This window comes from Orcinus orca, chromosome 8 (genome assembly GCF_937001465.1).
Source record: "Orcinus orca chromosome 8, mOrcOrc1.1, whole genome shotgun sequence".
Classification (NCBI taxonomy): Eukaryota; Metazoa; Chordata; class Mammalia; order Artiodactyla; family Delphinidae; genus Orcinus; species Orcinus orca.
The window spans coordinates 33,299,486-33,323,938 of NC_064566.1; positions in this window are offsets into that span (position 1 = coordinate 33,299,486).

Genomic DNA, 24,453 nt, shown 5'->3' on the forward strand with positions numbered 1-24,453 from the left:
TTAAAAGTTAATATCTCTAAAGAAGAAAACATAGATAATAATATTGTATTTATTGGGTGGAAAAAAATCTTTTCTTGGCATTGTGCCTTTGGAGCAGTGACATCCTACGCAACGAAGAGAGTACACAAGACAGTGAGGGGCTCATCAGGTGGGGATGAGAAGGCTCTTCAAAGTGAAGAATCACATCAAGTTAGTGGTTCTCAAAATATAGTGTAGATTAGAGTCATCGAGTGGGCTTCTTAAGAACACAGGTTGCTTGGACCAAATCCCTGATTTCTGATTCTGTATGTCTGGGATGAGGCCCTGGACTATGCTTTTTCAGTGTTCCCAGTTGACATGAATGCAGTGCAGCTGTCTTGGGAACCACACTTTGACAATCAATCACTGATTTCTGAGGTCTGCTCATTGAAAGATAAGTAGAAAAGCCTGAATATCTTTTTGCTGAATGTAGAAATGAAATTAATGATAGCCCTACTTTTTAAGGTATAAATATATGTATACATATATATATTTATATGTCTTCTTTATATTTTCTCCTTTCTCTTCATCATGAATTGATGTTACTGAATCACTCAGCTAGTAAAAATTTTTGACAAGCCAATTTTGCCCTGTAAAATTACTAAAGTAAGCTGTCTTATTGGCATGAAATTAATGCATAGGATCTCTTCAAAAATGGAAGGATGAAGCAGTAAGGATTTAAGTTAAAAATTACACAGTGAAAATTGAAATAGTAATATAAAGTCCAGGGCTGACCTAAAAAATATTTTATTCATGAGGACTTCAAACTTACTAGTTTGCATAGCTCTGGCAATGTGATGTTATAGCGTAAGGCTTCCATATCATTGATTGTGTACTACGAAAGGAACAAAGGAAGGAAGGAACAAATGCCATTTTAGGATGTATGAGAAGTACATAGGATTAAATACTACCCTGCTCTGTACTAGATATCAGAAAATCAATGGGATATCACACTCATTTCAGAGTTTTATATTTTAAGATCAAAACAGGAAAAGTTAATTTCTTCAAAGGAGCAAGGCTAGTCTGGGAGTAGAGTTGAAACCGTTTAATAAACAACACTTTAAAAAATAAATGCATTCAGTCTGAAAACTTCTGTTCACTGACAGAAAGGGCTTCCGGGAAGAGGGAGGGATTGGATTCTAGAGGTAGCTGAGCCATTACTTTACAACCATTGAATCAAGATACATTTCTTAATACATTTAATTCCGTGAAAGCTGCAGGCAAACGCTAATTCTGAGAATATTTATGACTCTCTACTAACATTTACTCTTATGATGCTGTCAAAACAAAATAGTTTTATGAAGTGGCATTTTGTTATATTTAAAAGAGTCACTTGAAGCTCTCGGTTGAGCGTGAAGTCATAGTGTTTGCATTCTGAGGAAATTGTTAAAAGCTGAACGTTAAGAGCTGAACAAACATATAATCAAGTCTGTGTTTTGGATTCTACCCATCTCTGTGTGATCCTTTTTATACTGTGTTGTGGAGCAGGTATTCAGCTAGTTCTTAGGTTCCCTTCAGAGGGAATTAATCTGTATGTACCTGTCTATTTGTTGTTCTGTGGGAGGAGGTAAGTTCAGGATCTTCTTACGCTGCCATCTTGAACTCAGTAAATGTATGGGAGCCACATAAAATATGAAAGCTCCATTTCTTTTTCTTAATACGTTTAAACTTTCATACAATGTTTTGCTTCAGGGTTCCTGATCAAAGCTGAAAAATTCAGAGTAAAGTTCCAGACTAAATAATCTTTTATATTATATGTAATAATGATTTGCTTTAGAGCTACTGTGTGTTGGATACAACGCTAAGCTCAGGAATTTATAAAAGAGCCCACAAGTTAGTGAAAGAGGCAGACATACATGAATATAAGGACAACAGGGAGGCAAATAGCATCTTGGGTGGAGGGAGAAACAAATGTGAGACAAGAAACGCTTTGTACCCTGAGAAAAACATAATTCAAAAAGAGACATGTACCACAATGTTCATTGCAGCTCTATTTACAATAGCCAGGACGTGAAAGCAACCTCAGTGTCCATCAACAGATGAATGGATAAAGAAGATGTGGCACATATATACAATGGAATATTACTCAGCTATAAAAAGAAATGAAATTGAGTTATTTGTAGTGATGTGGATGGACCTAGAGTCTGTCATACAGCGTGAAGTCAGAAAGAGAAAAACATACACCATATGCTAACACATATATATGGAATCTAAAAAAAAAAAGGTTCTGAAGAACCTAGGGACAGGACAAGAATAAAGACGCAGATGTTAAGAATGGACTTGAGGACATGGGGAGGGGGAAGGGTAAGCTGGGAGAAAGTGAGAGAGTAGCATTGACATATATACACTACCAAATGTAAGAAAGAGAGCTAGTGGGAAGCAGCTGCATAGCACAGGGAGATCAGCTTGGTGCTTTGTGACCACCTAGAGGGGTGGGATAGGGAGGGTGGGAGGGAGACGCAAGAGGGAGGGTATATGGGGATATATGTATGTATATAGCTGATTCACTTTGTTATACAGCACAAACTAACACAACATCATAAAGCAATTATACTCCAATAAAGATGTTAAAAATAAAAGAAACGCTTTGTAGAAGAATACATATTTAATGGAGCTGAGTCTTGGATATGGGAATGGAAGTAGGAAAAGAGATTCCTGGCCCAGGGTCCAAGATACATAAAAGGACAAACGAATGAAAGAGAGCGAGTTGTTTATAAAATAATAGTTTAATTTGTTGTAAACACTTTTAAATATAAAAATATACATATTTGAAAGAGTCAATAAAGTTCATTGATCATTCATTTCTTGTAAGAAGATAGACTCAAGGAATTCACAGGAGGAAGAGAAGATTTGCTTTTTCTGCTCTCTCAAGGCTTTCATAGGTTCCACATGTTTTCTTCAACTGAGTTGAATGCCCAGCGCCAAAGAAGAAGGTAACCACTGCTAACCCAGCATGTTCCTTTGTCTGCTTTTATCACCCTGCTGCAGAGTAACTGAGTCACAGGATTTCTTCCCCAGGGACATACCTGAGGCTTCTCAAATGACTTGTTTTGATATACATATAAATCCTCCTTCCAAGGTAGTTTCAATATAACAATTGAAGCAAAAAATAGATATTTATGCTTTTTTGAAATTATTTAACCAGTCTATGTCTTTTCGGATCCAAACTTCCGGGGCAAGTAGCTTAGCCTCATCTTCCTCATATGTAAACTGAAACTACTGTAGTTTTTCTATCTAAGACAATGTTGAGCTTTAAAGCATTCCATTACTTTGATTTTTTAATTAAGAAATAGAAAACACTGGTTTTAAATTATGTCACAACATTTTTTTTTTTTTTTTTTTTCCGGTACACGGTCCTCTCACTGCTGTGGCTTCTCCCGTTGCGGAGCACAGGCTCCAGACGCGCAGGCTCAGCGGCCATGGCTCACGGGCCCAGCCGCTCCGCGGCATGTGGGATCTTCCCGGACCGGGGCACGAACCCGTGTCCCCTGCATCGGCAGGCGGACTCTCAACCACTGTGCCACCAGGGAAGCCCGAAATTTTTTAATTAATTATATTTTATTGTACACATGTTGAAAGTATTTATTTTAGCCCAGAATCTTATCTATATCACTCTTAGATATACCAAAAAAACTAGAAAATAGAAGCAAAATAAATTAGTTCAGTTATTCCTAAAATTTGTTAGCATTTAGAGCCTTATTCCAAAATACTCTTCTGTTCGTAGACATCAGTATCCTTACTTGTCCACACAATGTCATCCTTTATGTCATCAAGATCACTGGAGACACAGCATTTTTAAAAAGTTATACTTTTTTTTTTACATGGCACTGGTATCTTACATTGCCTTTGAAATTATGTGAAGCTAGCCTATATTTGACTCTACTTTTAGGTTTGTTAATGACACATTTTATAATCCTCAGTGTGGTTGTGAAAGTGCTTTAAGGAGTTCTGAAATCACTCAACCAGAGTTTCCCAAAGTGTGTCAGGTAGAATAGTGATCAGGTATTAAGGGGTTAGGTATTAAGTACGTTTGGTAAAGGCATCAGGCTATGTTCTTTGACACTGCACATTAAACATCGCCATGTTATAGGCTTTCATAAGTCCTAAGGTAAAGAAAAAATGAACTTCTTTTAAATAAATATTTCTCAAATTTAGTTGTCCGAAACCCCTTGTTTGGGGTTGTGATGTGTGTGTTGTCTTTGAATATTTATGTGAACATTTAGTAAAGCCAGAGCCTTGAGAAGTCTGGAAATGTCTGAGGTACATGGCAGGCCTTATAAAATCTTCTTCTCTTAGGAATCCATGATCTGAAAATCCTCTGCTCTCCATCATCATATCCAAACTTTTTTTAAAATCTGGTGCTCTATATTCTCCAGGCTCTGGGAGACGTTGAATTATAAGGATGAACACAATCTATCAAGAGCCAAGATGAAAGAGCACAAGCTCATTTCTAACACCACTTTTGATGTTCCAGGGGCAAGCAGAAGAGGAAGACAGACCTAACCAAAATTTTCTAACTGGGTAAATGCTATTCATGTTATATTCAACATACACAGGAGAAAAATAAATCCTACTATATGAAAATTTGAAGATGCTTCACCAGGACAAACTTGTCCTGTGTTCACAGGCTGTTAAATTATCTGTTACGTTAAGTTACTTATTATTGGGGCAGGATAGTATAATGTATGTAAACACAAGGATTTAGGCATCTGTTAATATTGTATTCAAGTCCTTGGCCTTCAAATTGCTCACTGTATTTGACATTGAATAAAGTAGTAAAACTTTTTGAGCTTTATTTTTCTCATCTATGTAATGGAGTCAATTGTAATACCCACTATTTAAGGATAAAGATTAAATTACTAAATTCACATAAAATGTTTAGCCTCATCTTTGTGCATCTTTGGTTTTGCATAATAGTTGCTATTGTTATTTATTTCAGGAATTTAAATTGGCTCTATTGGGCATTTTTGTAGAAAGGATCTACTTTTATTCAGTCACTCAACAATGACTCTATTTAGTTAGAGTACTACTGTTAGATATTTTTTGGCAAATTAAAAAGTATGTGGTGCCTGCCTTTATTGAGCTTAGATGTTACCCTGTGCTATTTCTTTGTCTGTGCTCAAATATATTTTCCTTTTATTCTTTTATTTGTATATTGTGCAGACTTAGGAATTGCACAGTAGGTGATGAAAATTTGATCACCCTTTCTGAGATGTCAAGGGGAAGAATGATGAGCAGACAGGCTTCTTTGGGAAGAGAATATATGGAGTGATGTCAGTTCATATTTAATTCATTCCTAGAAGTGTCAGGTAGCATGCATTTAGATATAGAATAGGACCAGTATAAATGTTAAAAATCAAACATAGTGTTGCTTATAATGTCAAAATTTGGCAAAATACCCTCTGCCCATATATATGAAATTAATTAAATCAATATGGCAGATTTATGCAATGATATATTAATGGGACTGAATAACATATGCTTAACCATGTTGGTTCTTGAGTCAACTGTTTAAATTTGATTTCTGGTTCCAGCACGTACACCTGAGTGACATGAGGTAAGTTAATGAACTCTCTAGTCTTTGTTTTTGTCATCCTGAATAAAAGGTCTCTTATTCATAAGATATAAGTAAAGTAAAAATCCAGAAAATCAAACCATGTGCTTGGCACAATATTCTACACATAGAAAGCAATATCCTTGGCACAAGAGCCTATACATAGTAGGATCATATCCTTCAATATTATATTAAATCACAAGGAATCTTCACTCTATTGTCTAAATAGGTTCTGAAGAGCATAGATATGGCTATTAATAAGGAAATATTTGATATAACTCTCTCTCAACTTTTGTAAAAGTTACAGGTAATTTCAATTTTCTATGTTCGTCTCAGGATATAATAATGTTAAGAATAAATCTTTGGTGCTATATTTTTATCCATGTACTTTTCAATGTGTTTATTAAGATCTCCAGTGCCTCCTAAATGAAAGTGTCTGTTATATAAAATTCTAATATGCGTAGTCTTAATAACATACCTTTTTCTTTATACTGAGAGCTTTGAGTCATCTTAAATCATTAAATGTAAATATTTGCTTGGAAAGACATACAGGAAATACTATTTCTTGATATTCTTAAGTTTTCAAATCAAAGACAACACATGTATAAGCATCTTCCTGTATTTATGGAAGAGTGAGACTAAGAATTATCTGGCATGAAATGAAATAATATCTACTTTATAGATATTGCTACTAATTTGAAATGAATATAATGCTATATTAGTCTGTTTAGCCTACTATGATAAAATGCCACTGAGTGGGTGGCTTTAACAACAAGAAATTTCTTTCTCATAGTTCTGGAGCCTGGGAAGTTCAAGATCAAGGTGCTAGATGATTTGGTTTCTGGTAAGAGCTCTCTTCCTGGCTTGTAGATGGCTGCCATCCTTCTGTGGCCTCACATGGTAGAAAGAAAAAGCTTTGGTGTCTCTTCCTTTTCTTATAAGGGCATCAGCCCTATTGGATTAGGACCTCACTCTTATGGACTCATTTAACCTTAGTTACTTCCTTATAGGCCCTATCTCAAAATACAGTTACATTGGGGATTAGGGCTTTAACATGTGAATTTGGGGGGACACAATTCAGTGCATAGCAAATGCTACTGGTATTCCTTTACTTTGTGCACAGTCTTTATTATTTTTATTAGTGAAAGTCCTTAAAATTCTGGTAGGCAGAATAATAATCCCCAATGATTGCCACACCCTAATCCCTAGAACATGCAAATGTATTACCTTAGATGAAAAGAGTCACTTTGTATATGTGATTAACGTTAAGGATCTTGAGATAGAAATATTGTTGTGGATTATCCAAGCGGGATCAATCTAATAATTTTAATCCTTGAAAGCAGAGAAAATTTCCTGGAGGTAGTCAGGCAGAGAGAGATGTGACCACGGAATAATGGTCAGAGAAAGAGATACCACCTTGTGAACTTTAAAGATGAAAGAAGGTGGCCTGAAACTAAGGAATCTGGGAAGACTTTAATTGCAGCCTCTTCAAAGACTCTGACATACAGAAAGGTGTCTATAGAAGAGCCATCTGCCAATGTAATCTATGAAGAGCATATGTTTATCCTTTAAGGTCCCCATTTATTTTCCTGTGTTGCCTCAATAACTTTGGACACGCAATGAGATATTATAGAGTCTGGGTTTCTCCTCCAAATCCAGTATGATAGAGAACACATACCAAGAATGAAAAAGATTTACTTTATCTCCTACAGAAAAGGATAAAGAGAACATTGGTTATCATTTAAAGTATTGTGTGAAACAGATAAAGAAATGCTGTAACATTTAAAATTATGGAACAACTTTGACTTTACTCCTGCACCAGCCAATGAGAAATCTAGAATCTATAAGACCTTGAGTTTGATTGTTAATACCCTAAAGACAAAGCTAAAATAAAAACAGAAATACACACACATACACACACACACACACACACACATGACAATAGCAATGACAATAAAAACTATCAAAATCAACATCATAAAACAAAAAAATTAAATAATTAAAGCTAAGAGAATGTTTTTTTGGGGGCCAACAAATTTCATAAGTTCAACTATATAATAAATTCAGGTAAAAATTATTTCAGCCTCTCGGTAAAGGTTGCTTTCCAAAATAAAGAAGTTGAATGTGAAAAATTAAATAAATTTTGTTTGTTAAATTCTAACTAGAAACCTTGGTTTCAATGCTGTATAACTTCTGGTGAAAAGTTATCAAATGCACACTACGAAGTATAATGACTTTTTATAGCTGCTTTTTTCTGCAATTCAAGATTGATTAATTACTGTCAGAATTTAAGTGGATATTAATGAGGGCATGTGTAAAAGAAAAAAAACACACAAAGACCTCTAAGGTTTGAATTGATTATGTAAGGACATTATTTCTTGGTCCTCTGTGCACCATGAAAGGGTAGACACAAAGATTTCTAATATACCAATATACGATAAAATAAAGACCTTTGGCTAACAGTATTCACCTTATTAAAAAAAAAACAACCTTCCACCTTTCTAGTCTCCTCAGTTGATAATGATTCCATCTCTAGTTCTTCAGTAAAGGAAGTATTGCTTATACATAAAAATTACTATGTATACAATTATGTAATAAAAATTATTCTCACCAGTCAAATTTAACCATGCATGCTCTAAGTTCTTTTTAAACTGCTTAAGGTAATGACAGTGATGTACATTGGATAAAAATGATATTCATTAGATAGGGAATGAGGTAATTTCATGAAAAAAACTATTAGTCATATTTAATAGGAACAATTTAATAAGAGCATTTTACTCATGAAGGGGACACAGAGGACAAAGAAAACAAGTAAGATACCTGGGAGAGGCTGAGGTTCTAACAGCTGAGAGCAAATAGACAGGTACTTTATCACATTATATTTATAGTTAACTGAGTAGATTAGGTAAAACAATCATGTAAGGATAAGTCTACCATTTGCTCAGCTGCTTTCAAGCTGCCAAGTATGATTGAATATCCTGGCTACTTTTGTTCAGGCATGATGATCAGGGACCTCCATGAGTACACAATGCTGACCACACCATCAGAGAGGTCTTACGTTCCTCAGCTTTTTACCCCCCTTCCCTCCCTTAGCATGAATAAAGGTGGTTAAGAGAAAGAACACAATACACAGCTTAGAAAAAAAACAACAACACATGTCTCTAGCTTTTTTTCCTCCTTTTTTCCCTTTAAATGGCCTAGGAGAAAAAATTTCTCTACGAAAAAACACACTAGAAAATCCTGATTCAAAGTTTGAAATGAAAATAGAATCTGTCAACTCACAATATTCAAGAAACAAATGAATCAGTACCATTATCTTAAAAATTGTGGATGTGTATATTATGCAAAGAAAGAACTAAAATAAATGTTATCTGCATTAGTAAACCAAGTTTCACACTGAAATATGCAATAAATAGCAAACAAATATAATATTTAAACAATATATTGGCTCACGGGAAAACTACCTTAAAATATAGTAGACACAAACTATAGTTGGTAGAAAAAAATAGCAGAATTATAAACTGAGAAAGTTTGAATTGGGAGAACATTAGAGATCTTCTACTTTAGAGATGTTGCCTGGTAGGTGAAGGAATCTACTGATGATGGGTTAATTAGTCTATGGCAGACATTGTTCTAAGCATAGTAATTTTAGTGTCATCTTTAAACTTCACACAACTATGAGGTAGATTTTATAATTATACCCATGTTGAAGATGAGGAAAATCAGATACAAACTGGCTAAGTAAAAAGTCAAATATTAACCAGAATTTTAATCCAGTTGGTCTGATTTCAGGCAATTTTGATTTAACTATTCAGGAGGCTGAACTTACTAAGTGACTTGCCCAAACCCAAAAAATGACTTCAGTAACATATTGGAAATATTTTTATGCCCAAGTGAACAGGAAGAATGGCATTCTGCCTGTTAAAGAATTCAAAGAAACAAATTATTAAAAATGGCTAATGTCATGGTCTCTAAATCCTATATATCTAACTACATTTTGTATGCCACAGGTTTTCAATAATCACTATCAGAAAGCAGTTCTAGGCATTTGCATTGTTGAAAGAATTATTTCATTTTAGTGTTATTAATTTAATAGAAACATACACTCTAGTGAAGGCAATCAACACTGCATAGTATTAACTTTTCTGAAAGCAGATGAAAAACCACACAAAATTCAATTTAATTCACATTAGGTTACGTCCAAGATCCTTTTGCTAAATATATATTTAAAAATAAAATATTTTATCACCTAGCATTTTATAACCCAGAAATATTATCATGAACAAATATTTATTTTTCTATGGAGTGGAAAGAAAGCTTATGCTTTCAGTGATGGACTTATACTGATGTAATCTCTTATTTATTACTAAATCAAGATTAGGGAAAGCAATTTGATCTCATAACTGTAACAGGGAGGAACAAACCTGACTCCATATTGGATCTATTCCTTTAGCTTTAACCCTTGTGCTCTGTTGCCTGTGCTTAGTCATGCAGGCTCTGCACCTTTGCAAACGAAATGTTGCCTGTAGCCTGAAATATACATGATAGCCCATTCTCAAGGCTCTGATCTTTAAAGGTATAATACTTTTCCATTCATATAGAAATTAAAAGTTGCAGAACAGAAAATAATAAATGTCCTGCTGGAGGCTTATAGGAACATTGTGACCAGACCTACATGGACAGCTATAAGAACAAAGAATTCCTGCAACAACCAACCACACACCCCCTTTCAGTACAAAAGAAGCCTGAATTCTAACTTTGGTAAGATGATTCTTTGGGACATTAGTCTACCATCTTTTCAGTCCGTTGGCTTTCCAAATAAAGTTGCTATTCCTTGCCCCACCAACTCGTCTCTCCATTTATTGACCTGTTGTGTGGTGAGCAGTACGAACTTAGACTTGGTAACACTATGTGCTGGAGACTTATATAATAACTTTATTTCTCCCTCTGACAACATTGCCATGTCCGGTGAATAATATTACTTTAAAAATCAATTGTTATTTAGTGATATTACGAGTATTTAAAGTGAAGTCTCTTTGGCTCTAAAGCCCTTCCTATTAATAACATATGAAATAGCCCAGATTTGGTTGAACCTAAAATTATACTGCTAAATTATACTCTAACAATGTTAAAGCTAAATATTTAATTCTTTCCATAACCTTGAAAAAGAGAGTTCCATTTGTGATATGAACAACTGATCATTCTTTTTATGAGATTTTTTTTTCTGATTATGTCCAATAACAGGGTTTACCATATATGTATCAAACATGCCCTTTAGGGGCTTCCCTGGTGGCACAGTGGTTGAGAGTCCGCCTGCCGATGCAGGGGATACGGGTTCGTGCCCCAGTCCGGGAAGATCCCACATACCGCGGAGCGGCTGGGCCTGCGAGCCATGGCCGCTGAGCCTGCGCATCCGGAGCCTGTGCTCCACAAAGGGAGAGGTCACAACAGTGAGAGGCCCGCGTACCGCAAAAAAACAAAACAAACAAACAAAAAAACATGCCCTTTAGGATTTTTAATTATAACTGATACTTCCTTAATTTTATTTTTATTTATTATCCCTTTTCAGAAATGCTCTGCATTACCTTCTATAGATATTTTCTTTCCATTTTTATTACAACATATTGACATATAATAAAATGCATGGATTTTAACAATGCAGTTTTATGAGCTTAACAAATGTATAATATACCTGGGTAATAATCACTAAAAACAGCACCAAAATATTTCCATCACCCTAGAAATTTTCCTCATAGCCATTTTCAGTTAATTCTCACTGTAAAATAGACAATCACTGTTCAGATTTCTATCACTGTAGATTAATTTTGCCTGTTCTAGAACTGCATACAAATATGTACTATTTTATATGTGGCTTCATTTGCTCACCATAATATTTTTGAGATCTATCACTGTGTTGTATACTTTATTCATTTTTATTATTGAGTATTATTGCATAGAATAAATATATTCCAACTATTTATTCATTTACCTATCGATGGGCATTTAGGTTGTTTTCAATTTGGGGCTATTATAAATAAAACTGCTTTGAACATTCCAGTATGAGTCTTTTTATGGTCATATATATTTATTTCTCTTGGATAAAAGAAGCAGGAGTAGTCAAATTGTCTGGTTCTTTGTATTTAAAGTTCAATTTTTGTACACATACTACTTGACCCTTATTTTTTAAACAATTCCTACAATCTCTTTTAACTTATATTTTAAAAATTTTTGATAAAATTGTGTGTATATCTTCCATCTGCTACTTATTTTCTATATGTTCAGTTTGTATTTTGATTATTTTTTCCTTTCTTGACATTTTTTGATTTAATTCTGTGTATTTATATTAATTCATCCTATCTCCTGTATTGGCTTTTTATCTATAGTGCTGTGTTTGTGAAATAAAGACATTTTCAAATAAGTGAAATTTTTAACTTATCACCGGCAAACATATAGTACAAGAACTGATAAAGGAAGCTCTTGAAGTCAAAGGCCCCAGATGTAATCTTAGATGTACAGAAATAGAGAGCAATAGGAATGCTAAATATGTGGGTAAAAACAAAAGGTCACTTTTCTTTATCTTCTTATATTCTTTAATTAACTGTAACTAAAAATGTAGCAATGTACATGGAATTTTTAGTGTATATGGATTTGAAATATATGACAGCAATAACACAAACTGTTAGAGGATGTATAAGTACATTTTACTGTTGTCAATTTTTCTGTTTTAATGTGAACTGGCATAATATTAATTCATGATTGATTTTAGAAGGTTTAGAATGCATAGTGTAAACTCAGAAGCTCACACACACACACACACACACACACAGCATTGTAGATAAAAAGCCAATAGAAGAGGTAAGATGGAAAAAAATATTTTTGTATTGTTTGGTTTGGTTTTTACTATATAAATGTAACTGAAGCTACCCTACTGACTCTACTTGAGACTCTACTTTGGTCACAAGACTTGATTTTATTTGCTTACTGATGTACAGTATGTGATTTAGTGCCCCACTCTGTTCCCCTTTATTGGGCCGTCACAACCATTCCACAGCTGCTTAGTGAGTTTTGGCTGATAAAGTTTCTTAGGTATCCTAGCTCTCTGAAGAATTTCCCTTGGCTCTTAGGAGCATCCTTGGCTAGGAAGATATACAGTGCATGGCCAATGAATTTCTGATGACTGTAAAAAAGGCTTCCACCCCATGCCTCAGTGGTATGTGTGTCAAGGAGTCCATAGCTCAGAAAAGACCACAGAGACTGATAGGGACAGAGTAAAGGGACAAAGTAGGTAATTAGTTAATACTACTAGAGGATTATAAGAAAAGAAAAAAGTATGAGAGACCCCTGTAAGTTAATGATCACTCAAGAAAGCAGATTTGCTTAACCACAAAACCATGCAGGCTTGCCTAGCAACAAAACCATGCAACAGAAGCATGAGACATGCCCCAACAATAAAACAATGGTGGCATGAGACCCACATACTGCCCAGTGAGCTCAGTCAGTTAATGATTCTTAGGACATACTTCTCTGGGCACATTAAAGACAAAAATATGAGAAAAGGGGGACATTATACTGAAACCTGAAATGATTTGCCATTTTTAACATATGTTACTGCCTTTTTGCTCATTTCCATTGCACCATGACAGTCCCGGCTTGATCATGTCGGGACAAGAAAACTCCCCCACCTGATGTGGAGGAGGAACTGATGATGGAAGCATGATATCTACTCAAGAATGAGGAAGAAGGTGGTCTTTTCCCCTCCCCACTTTTCCTTTGATTATAAAACTGTAGCCCATTAAGTTCTCACAGCATGACACCTTCTCATGTGCCCACTTGTAAGCCTCACAAGCATCCTATTCTAATAAATCTCTTATCTATCATTTTACCTCTTGTTGAATTCTTTCTGTGCTGAGACATAAAGAACCAGAAATCCTTGGAGCCCCCTGAAATGCCACCTAGTGGTTTCAAGACCACATCCTGTATTGTGAGATAATATAATAAACTTGTATTAAATAGCCAAGTCTGAATACACATTGGCAGGTGGTTGTGTCTATTTAAAAACTGAAGCTATAATAATGACACAGTTATATTTCTAACATGCCTCACTTTAAGAAATATTGCATAATAAAAACAATTATTTCTATGTGGGTAAAATTCTAAATACGAATAACAGTATTTTCCTACAAAAATTTTTGGGATTTTTTATTAAAGCTGTAAATGAATAGCAATCAATTGTAATATCACTAAGCAAATATACATTTCATACCTTAACATTTTACTCAACCTTAAAGGCTTTCTTTTCTTATTACTCTTCTTTATCTCCAGAATAGCCCCTGTTTTTTCTTAAAGCAATTCTATCATCCTTCTACCTTCATTACCTTTGTTATGATCATCAAACATAAAGTCAATCAAACAGAATGGCAGAAAAGCTATATCCACTGTGCCTGCTATTCAAGTTTACATAAACTAGTAACTAAGTATTTCATGATGTTATAATTTATGATTGTCTATTTAATGAATAAAAAAATATTTCCAGTGTATATTGTAATCTGGACAGAATTATAACTAGTAAGATAAACAACATGATGATCTCATGGGTTTTCATTCATATCAATCATAAAACAATCTAAGGAAGAACACTGAGTAAAATCAGCAATAAATAAAAATTCTTTGAATAGACAACACTTGTAAGTATAACCTGCAAAAGCAAACTGCAATTTGAAAAAATAAAAAAACATAATAAATGCTGATGAACATTTAAAGTTTTTTAAAGTATAACACTAAAAGAAGCAAGTACAAAGGAAATATGTTTTCCAATACGTGTTAAGAATTTGTGCAAGTCAGAAGTCATAGATAGTTAAGATAAAGATGAAATTGGAAAATTCTTGTCATAAATAAATACTATATAGAGTAAAATTATAATTTTCCAAATAGTTTAGGTAAATCATTTAAAATACATTAAAACCAAAATAGATAAATATGCAAAGGATATGAAGCAGAAACTTTACAAAAGTCTTTAATACATACATATTGATTATCATTATCTTTAATAGTAAAAAAGTGATAAGAATTAAAAACAATATATTATTTTATTTACCCAATTTTATATATACAGTGACATAATCAACTTGCATTTTTGCCTTTGAAAACATTGAGTTTGGCTGTTGTGAGATGAATGGCTGGAAAAGGGCACGACTGGGATCAGTAAGACCAGTTAGATGCAGAACTTTTATTGGCTTATGGTGTGAAAGCAGAGAGAGATCTGCGGCTTTATTCCTGTCCTGCCCCTAGGTTCTTCAGAACCTTTTTTTTTTTTTAAGATTCCATATATATGTGTTAGCATACGGTATTTGTTTTTCTCTTTCTGACTTACTTCACTCTGTATGACAGTCTCTAGGTCCATCCACCTCACTACAAATAACTCAGTTTCTTTTATGGCTGAGTAATATTCCATTGTATATATGTGCCACATCTTCTTTATCCATTCATCCATCGATGGACACTTAGGTTGCTTCCATGTCCTGGCTATTGTAAATAGAGCTGCAATGAACATTGTGGTACATGACTCTTTTTGAATTATGGTTTTCTCAGGGCATATGCCCAGTAGTGGGATTGCTGGGTCGTATGGTAGTTCTATTTTTAGTTTCTTAAGGAACCTCCATACTGTTCTCCATACTGGCTGTATCAATTTACATTCCCACCAATAGTGCAAGAGGGTTCCCTTTTCTGTACACCCTCTCCAGCATTTATAGTTTGTAGACATTTGAATGATTGCCATTCTGGCCAGTGTGAGGTGATACCTCATTGTAGTTTTGATTTGCATTTCTCTAATGACTAGTGATGTTAAGCATCCTTTCATGTGTTTGTTGGCAATTTATATATCTTCTTTGGAGAAATGTCTATTTGGGTCTTCTGCCTATTTTTGGATTAGATTGTTTGTTTTTTTGATATTGAGCTGCATGTGCTGCTTGTAAATTTTGGAGATTAATCCTCTGTCAGTTGCTTCATTTGTAAATATTTTCTCCCCTTCTGGGGGTTACCTTTTCATCTTGTTTATGGTTTCCTTTGCTGTGCAAAAGCTTTTAAGTTTAATTAGGTCCCATTGGTTTATTTTTGTTTTTATTTACACTTCTCTAGGAAGAGGGTCAAAAAGGATCTTGCTGTGATTTATGTCATAGAGTGTTCTGCCTATGTTTTCCTCTAAGTGTTTGATAGTGTCTGGCCTTACATTTAGGTCTTTAATCGATTTTGAGTTTATTTTTGTGCATGGTGTTAGGGAGTGTTCTAATTTCCTTCTTTTACATGTAGCTGTCCACTTTTCCCAGCACCACTTACTGAAGAGGCTGTTTTTTCTCCCTTGTATATTCTTGCCTCCTTTATCAAAGATAAGGTGACCATATGTGCATGGGTTTATCTCTGGGCTTTCTATCCTGTTCCATTGATCTATATTTCTGTTTTTGTGCCAGTACCATACTGTCTTGATTACTGTAGCTTTGTAGTATTGTCTGAAGTGCAGGAGCCTGATTCCTCTGACTCCGTTTTTCTTTCTCAAGATAGCTTTGGGTATTCAGGGTCTTTTGTGTTTCCCTAAAAATTGTGAATTTTTTTTTCCAGTTCTGTGAAAAATGTCATTGGTAGCTTGATAGGGATTGCACAGAATCTATAGATTGCTTTGGGTAGTATAGTCATTTTCACAATGTTGATTCTTCCAATCCAAGAACATGGTATATCTCTCCATCTGTTTTTATCATCTTTAATTTCTTCCATCAGTGTCTTATAGTTTTCTGCATACAGGTCTTTTGTCTCCATAGGTAGGTTTATTCCTAGATATTTTATTCTTTTTGTTGCAATGTTAAATAGGAGTGTTTCCTTACTTTCTCTTTCAGATTTTTCATCATTAGTATAGGAATGCAAGAGATTTCTGTGCATCAATTTTATATCCTGCTAGTTTACCAAATTCATTGATTAGCTCTAGTAGTTTTCTGGTAGCATGTTTAGGATTCTCCATGTATAGTATCATGTCATCTGCAAACTGTGACAGTTTTAATTCTTCTTTTCCGATTTGGGTTCCTTTTATTTCTTTTCTTCTCTGATTGCTGTGGCTAAAATTTCCAAAACAATGTTGAATAATAGTGGTGAGAGTGGGCAACCTTGTCTTGTTCCTGATCTTAGTAGAAACAGTTTCAGTGTTTCACCATTGAGAACGATGTTGGCTGTGGGTTTGTCATATGTGGCCTTTATTATGTTGAGGTAAGTTCCCTCTATGCCTACTTTCTGCAGGGTTTTTATCATAAATGGGTGTTGAATTTTCTCAAAAGCTTTTTCTGCATCTATTGAGATGATCATATGGCTTTTACCCTTCAATTTGTTACTATGGTGTATCACATTGATTGATTTGCATATATTGAAGAATCCTTGCTTTCCTTTGATAAGCCCCACTTGATCATGGTGTATGATCCTTTTAATGTGCTGTTGGATTCTGTCTGCTAGTATTTTGTTGAGGATATTTGCATCTATGTTCATCAGTGATATTGGTCTGTAGTTTTCTTTTTTTGTGACATCTTTGTCTAGTTTTGGTATCAGTGTGATGGTGGCCTCATAGAATGTGTTTGGGAGTGTTCCTCCCTCTGCTATATTTTGGAAGAGTTTGAGAAAGTTTTCTCTGAATGTTTGATAGAATTTGCCTCTGTTACCATCTGGTCCTGGGCTTTTGTTTGTTGGAAGATTTTTAATCACAGTTTCAATTTCAGTGCTTGTGATTGGTCTGTTTATATTTTCTATTTCTTCCTTGTTCAGTCTTGGAAGTTTGTACTTTTCTAAGAATTTGTCCATTTCTTCCAGGTTGTCCATTTTATTGGCATATAGTTTCTTGTAGTGATCTCTTATGATCCTTTGTATTTCTGCATTGTCAGTTGTTACTTCTCCTTTTTCATTTCTAATTCTGTTGATTTGAGTCTTCTCCCTTATTTTCTTGATGAGTCTGGTTTATCAATTTTGTTTATCTTCCCAAAGAATCAACTTCTAGTTTTATTGATCTTTGCTATTGTTCCTTTCTTTTCTTTTTCACTTACTTCTGATCTGATCTTTATGATTTCTTTCCTTCTGCTAACTTTGGGGTTTTTTTGTTCTTCTTACTCCAATTGCTTTAGATGTAAGGTTCGGTTGTTTATTTGAGGTGTTTCTTGTTTCTTGAGGTAGGATTGTATTGCTATAAACTTCCCTCTTAAAACTGCTTTTACTTCATGCCATAGGTTTGGGTCGTCGTATTTTCATTGTCATTTGTTTCTCGGTATTTTTTTTATTTCCTCTTTGATTTCTTCAGTGATCTCTTGGTTATTTAGTAGTGTGTTGTTTAGCCTACATGTGTTTCTATTTTTTACAGATTTTTTCCTGTAATTGATATCTAGTCTCATAGTGTTGTGGTCAGAAAAGATACTTGATTCAATTTCAACTTTCTTAAATTTACCTAGGCTTGATTTGTGACCCAAGATATGATCTATCCTGGAGAATGTTCCATGAGCACTTGAGAAGAAAGTGTATTCTGTTGTTTTTGGATGGAATGTCCTATAAATATCAATTATATCCATTTTGTTTAATGTATCATTTAAAGCTTGTGTTTCCTTATTTATTTTCATTTTGGATGATCTGTCCACTGGTGAAAGTGGGGCGTTAAAGTCCCCTAGTATGATTGTGTTACTGTCAATTCCTCCTTTTGTGGCTGTTAACATTTGTCTTATGTATTGAGGTGGAGCTACAACATTTTAAAATCCAATTTTCATTTTCTAATGAAAGTTAAATTTAATCAATTCTTCTAAAATGTCTAATACATATAAAGTCTATTATAATTGGTATTCTTTATAAAAGAGGCCACACTTTTATGAACCATATATAATTACAGTGATAATTATAAGAATAGCAATTGATAATTTTTACAGTAGAATCTTAATAATTATAATGAAGCACAGCTACTTTTTAAAATACAGTTTTAACGTATGAATTTATATTAGTACTAATTGTTATTTCACTTCTTTGTATCTCTGTTTATCCAGTCAAAATTATGTTTCATTGTTCAGAGACTTGGTGTTTTCAGATATGGTATCACAAGGTGGCTATATGCAAAGCACTTTCTAATAGAAAGCAGTATATCAGAATCCTAGTGTCTGCTCTATTATTAACTAGATTAGCAATGATAGATGTAATTTTGCCATTTAGGGTTTCAGGTTCCTGATTTTTTCTAGATTATGCATTGTCAAGGGAATAATATTACACCTAGTGGGGTCAATATTGTTTCTTGGTAGCCTAAAAATCTTACTCTTTTCATGTATAAAGCACAGTTGTATATATAGTATATAAACTGATATACTGTGTGTCTGCAGTGTTAAAATTTCATTGATGGACAATTAGAAAATAATATGCCTGAAATGGCTTTTTAAGAGGAAGATAATAAATAAAAGGTTGAGAAACACTGTTCCAGTTGATCCATAATATCTCTTCCATCTCTTACTAGTTTTATTTATGAGTCTTTGAAACAGTGTTATTAAAGATTTTCATAGCTGCATTAAAGTCTTATTTAATTATTTATTTCCTTTCAGGACCAGCTTCATGTATAGGAAGGGGTGAATACATATTTTTATGATAACTTATTTTCTAGAGACTCTCTTATCATTACTATCTTCTACTAGGAGTGATACAGGCTTGACATTCCATACTCTACTGTCTCTCTATAGTTTAGGTTTTTAATCTGCCTACATCTAAATTTAACCAAGAACTATTGTTGACATCCTAAAGGGACTTAAAAAAAAAACCTAAATCAAGAGCAGGTTATCAAGGGGGGCAGGGGAGAAGATGGTGAGTAGCAGCAACCGTAACAAATGAAGCAATGGTAAGAGAATTTACTCTTGTAAATATGAGTCTTCTGTAAGGGTTGGGGTTCTATCCTGATATGTATTTATCTTTTCCTGCAAGGACTACAGGGGTTATTGCAAGTTGTAAAGGAGTAGCCATATTTTGCGTCAATCAATGGGCTAAAGTGGTTCTTAGGCAGAGCCCACACCTGTGGAACACTCAGTAAGCAGCCAGGAGAGAGCTAGTCTCCTTCCTAGTCTAGATCAATGGCTACAAAGTGGAGAATAAGAAGAAAATTTTATACCTTTTATTTATAAGAATTTTTTCTAATTTAAAAAAGTGCCTGTATTAGTCAGGGTCCTTCAGAAAAACAGAATCACAGAACCAATAGGAGATTGCAGTTATGGAGTCTAAGTCTCAAGATCTACAGTCAGCAAATTGGAGACCCGAGACTGTTGATGAGGTACTTCCAATTGGAGTCTGAGTCTGAAGGCAAAAGAAGACTGATGTTCCAGGTCAAAGATACCGAGGCAGAGAAAGAGAAGTCTCCCTTATTTATTCAGTCTTTTGTTCTTTTCAGGCCTTCAACAAATTGGATGACCCTCACACTGGGAAAGGCAATCTGCTTTACTCAGTCTACCAAATCAAATGTGAATCTCATCCTGAAACACCATCACAGACACACTCAGGAACAACGTTTAACCAAGGATCTGAGCAACCCCTGGTCCAGTCAAGTTGACACAAAAAAATAAGTATTACAGTGCCTATGGAATTACTAAAATATTATATTATTGCAAATCCCAGATGCCAGTTCCTCTACTTTTTCTGTTTGTTTTGCTTTTTTCCCTACTAGTCTATGGTTTCAAGATGTGAAATGACCAGTCTTTTTTTCCACCCTCTTGCACTGTCATTCAGAGAGGAAAAAGATTATGTGCCTATAACTCCCATATCATAGAAATTATATAAGTTGGTAATCTTAATGTGAAATCATCATTAAAAATACAGTTGGAAATTTTCCAATCACTGAGTCACCCCTGCCTTATATTTAATACAACAGCTCTTTTATCAGGGAACAAGCTTGTCATTAGTAACTTTATCCTATATTCGCAGAAAAGAGACTTGTTATCTGACAGATGTTGGGTGGCAAATGTGATACAAATTGAAACTGTCCCTGTAATTTTTGGAAAGATGCTTCTTCCCATGAGCCATGGATTTTGATTGATTTTAGGAACTACCATATGCTGTAACAGCCTTAATACTGAGTCTGAGTGATGGATAGTACTGTGTACTCAGGTGCGTTTTGGCAGATGAAAATTGTCTCTGGGGTTTGCACAGAATTCCACAGTGGTACCTAATGATCCTGCTGCTTTCACTATTTGAGTTTAACTTAAATTGAAAAGAGTGTGAATACATATATATTTTCAAGTTATCTGTGACAATATTGAGCAATGGTTCCTTTTTTAAAAAATATATATTAAATGGAAGATAATACAAATTCATTGTAAACAGCCAAAACAATAAAGATATTTATGTTTGAATTCTGTAGCTCCCTTCCATGAGGGAACCACTGTTAATGGCTATTCTTTTTGTTGTTGTAGTTGTTTTTCTTCTTCTTCTTTTTTATTAATTTTTATTGGAGTATAGTTGTTTTACAATGTAGTGTTAGTTTCTTGCTGTACAGCAAAGTGAATCTGTAATATGTATACATATACCCCCTCTTTCTTGGATTTCCTTCCCATTTAGGTTTGTTAATGGCTATTCTTGATTTTTTTTCCCTCTAGGCACACTCCCACATAACACACTACAACACACTTTTAAAAAAAATTTCTCATGTTATAAATTGTTCTGTATAATTTTTTCACTTTACTATACACTGTAAAAAACTTTCATATTTGCATATGTAAATCCACATTATTTATTTTAACTGCTGCTTAATATTTTTGAAAAATCGAACTCTGAATTTTGCTTGACCTATGATTGTGAGGGAGGCTTCCCATCACCACTTTAATGCAGATCCCTGTTTTTAGCTGTTTTACATCTAGGGTGCTTTATATCTAGAACTCACATAAAAAGTATATTGCTAAAGGCAGTTTGTAAACCAAGAGCCACTAAATAATATTACTCACCAGAACACTGATTTTTAAAAACACTATGATGTTATACATTTCATATAGCTGTTTGAATGCCTTCACAGCTATTTTTTACAAGCCTTTAAAATGTACTTCTCAAAAATAGAAGATAAAATCATATTGGGACCTCTTTATTTTTCTTTCTACCTGGAATGCTAGTTTACTCCTTCGTTACCTTTAAGTCTCTGTTCAATGTCACCTTTTCAATAATGCACACCCGAATCACTAGACTTAAAAAGGTAACTCCTCCTGGTATTCCAAAACACTTTACTCTTTTTTTTTACTCATTTTGTCATGGTGATCATACCCATATAATATACTGTCTTATTATACTGTTGCCTAGCTATTCCCATTATAATGCAACTATACAACGACAAGATTGATTTGTGTGTGTTTATTTTATTTACTGATATATGAACAGCACAAATGAGTACCTGGTATATAATAGGTATTCATATTGTTTATTTAACAGTATATTATTCAATACATAATTGGATAAAAGAATGAATTAAAAAAGTGAGATTCTCCACAATTTCTTCTTTGGCCCTGGATGTAGTTTAAAACAAGATTAAAAAATATTTTAGTGATTTATGGGGATTAAAGATGCAACCTAACTTTGGGGTTGTTTTACTATTCTAACCAACTTTAGAACCTTTTGTGTGCATACGTCTCAGAAGTTTTCAAAAGAGACATGCACAAGCAGTTAGTATTAGCAGACTGCTTCATGAGGGTCAAAATAGGACTATCTTAGTACAATGCTTATCTGCTCCCCTGCTGGGACCAGCTAGAACCTTGGTTAAGCATAGGTATGTAGGTCAAAACCAAAAGTATAAGAGGCGACAAAATGTAAGGGATCTAGGGGGTAAAATTCCTTCTGTCTTCCTGCATTTCTACCTTGGTTCATAAAATAGAGATTTCTATCCTCTTAGAAATATTGGGAGGAAACTTTAACTTTTCTCTGCCTATTCACTCTTCTTACCTGATTGGCAACACTTAGAAGATTATCATTGTAAACATGCTCTCTACCTTTTCTTTGAGTCTCTCTTTGGGATCTGCCTTTCTTTACGCTGAGCCCATCCTCCACTTGTCCATGAGATGGGCCCACTCTGTGATGCCTTCACTCCCAGAGAAGCTGCAAATGCTTCAGGTGCTCTGTATGTCAGTGGGAGAATGATTTCAATTCAGTAGCGATACTATAAAATGCAAATTTTGTTAGGAAGTCCAAGGTGGGTTCTCTAACTCAATTTTAGTAACAAGTAGCTTGATTCCTATCTTATCTGTCTGCATGGTTTTAAACTGGCATCCCTCAGAAACCCAGAAGAATGGTTTCTAGGAAAAACAAAACTTTCTTATATATAATAAAAACTGCACATGTATTTTTAACGTAAAATACAACTAAGCAATTTCAAGTTCTATTATGTTTCCAGATTTCCATAATAAACCAGTTTCAGTAGAAAGGCAAGTTGTTACTAACTGAATTTTAAGAGGAGGAAATGAGACAAAGTGGCATTTTTTGGACAAAATTTACATTACTGCTAAATTTTAAAGGAAAGACTAGAACACAAGTATTCCAATAAAATTTTGAAATACCAGATACTTGGAAACCATTCAAATGCATTTAGTTATCTGACCTGAGGATAATGGTGACATTAGTACTGGGGTGGTGAGCATCTGTAGTCAATTCCACAGATGGTGGCTGTCAAGACTTTTGACACTTTGGCCATTTCCCAGTCTCTTGCTGCTGGCAGTCTCAAGGCTCTATGTCTCTACAGACCAAATTCATTCACGTAAATAACCCACTTTAAAGAAATGAAACATCTGACCATAACATTAGTACGAAATATGAAGAAGATGAACTAGAAAATTGTGGGCTAATCATCTGTCCCACTGTCTAAGCAGTAAGGAGAATTTCAGTCTTAATGAGTTTTAACTCTTTTTTTCTTAATTTTGTCTTGCTTGTTCAACAGTAGTCTCATCTTCACCTTGTTAGAAATTTGGAACTGCTTGATGAAACACTTATCCATTCTGGTTAAAGTGCTTCCATGATTTGTTTTCTGACTTTGCTATCTTTTGTTTGTAGTCTACATCTAGATCAATATTCAGAGACATCAGGGTTTCTAGGTCAGGCAATGCAGAAAGCTGACATAATACTGAAAATGTAGTTAATCACATATCTCTAATATTAGAACCCTCAGTGATGCTCTTGACTTTTGTTAAGGTACCAATTATACAAACAAAACACATGTTAAGTATTGGTCTGAAATTGACTAAAACTGAACAGCAATATCACATTTACTATGACTAATTAGTTGAACAGAGCAATGTTTTGAAATGAATAGCAAGTTTTCACTTTGCTTAGGAACTTTTGTCTTCATGGCTCAATGATTATAAAAGTGTAGTTGTCAAGGCAACTGTGCAGAACATCTGCTAAGTAAATAGTACAGTTTCAAATGTGTGAAAGCAAATGAAAAATCCAATCGAGGAATATCTACACCATGGATAAAAGCAACTGTTTTGCTGTTTGCAGCATCCTGGTTGTCATTGTAAAATAATAGTTGTATGTATATGAACAGACCATGCAAATAATGCATCCTCACCTTGGTACCTTTATTTTATTTTATTTTTTATATCTGCTATGCTCTCTTCAAGAAATATCCTACTCAATGATACCACCTTACCTCCAAAGGATTCCTTTCTCTACCAAAATACTGTGCATCCCAGAAAGCCAGGCTAAATGACATCTCAGTGGTCCTTAGCCCTTCTTCCTATTTGAACAACATTTTCTAACATTGTTATGATAATTTCTAGCACATTGCTTTATACAAAGATTAATGATATTTGATTTCCCAGGAGGCTAAATATTCTTTGAAATATCCTTAATTTTTTTTTTTTTTTTTTTTGTGGTATGCG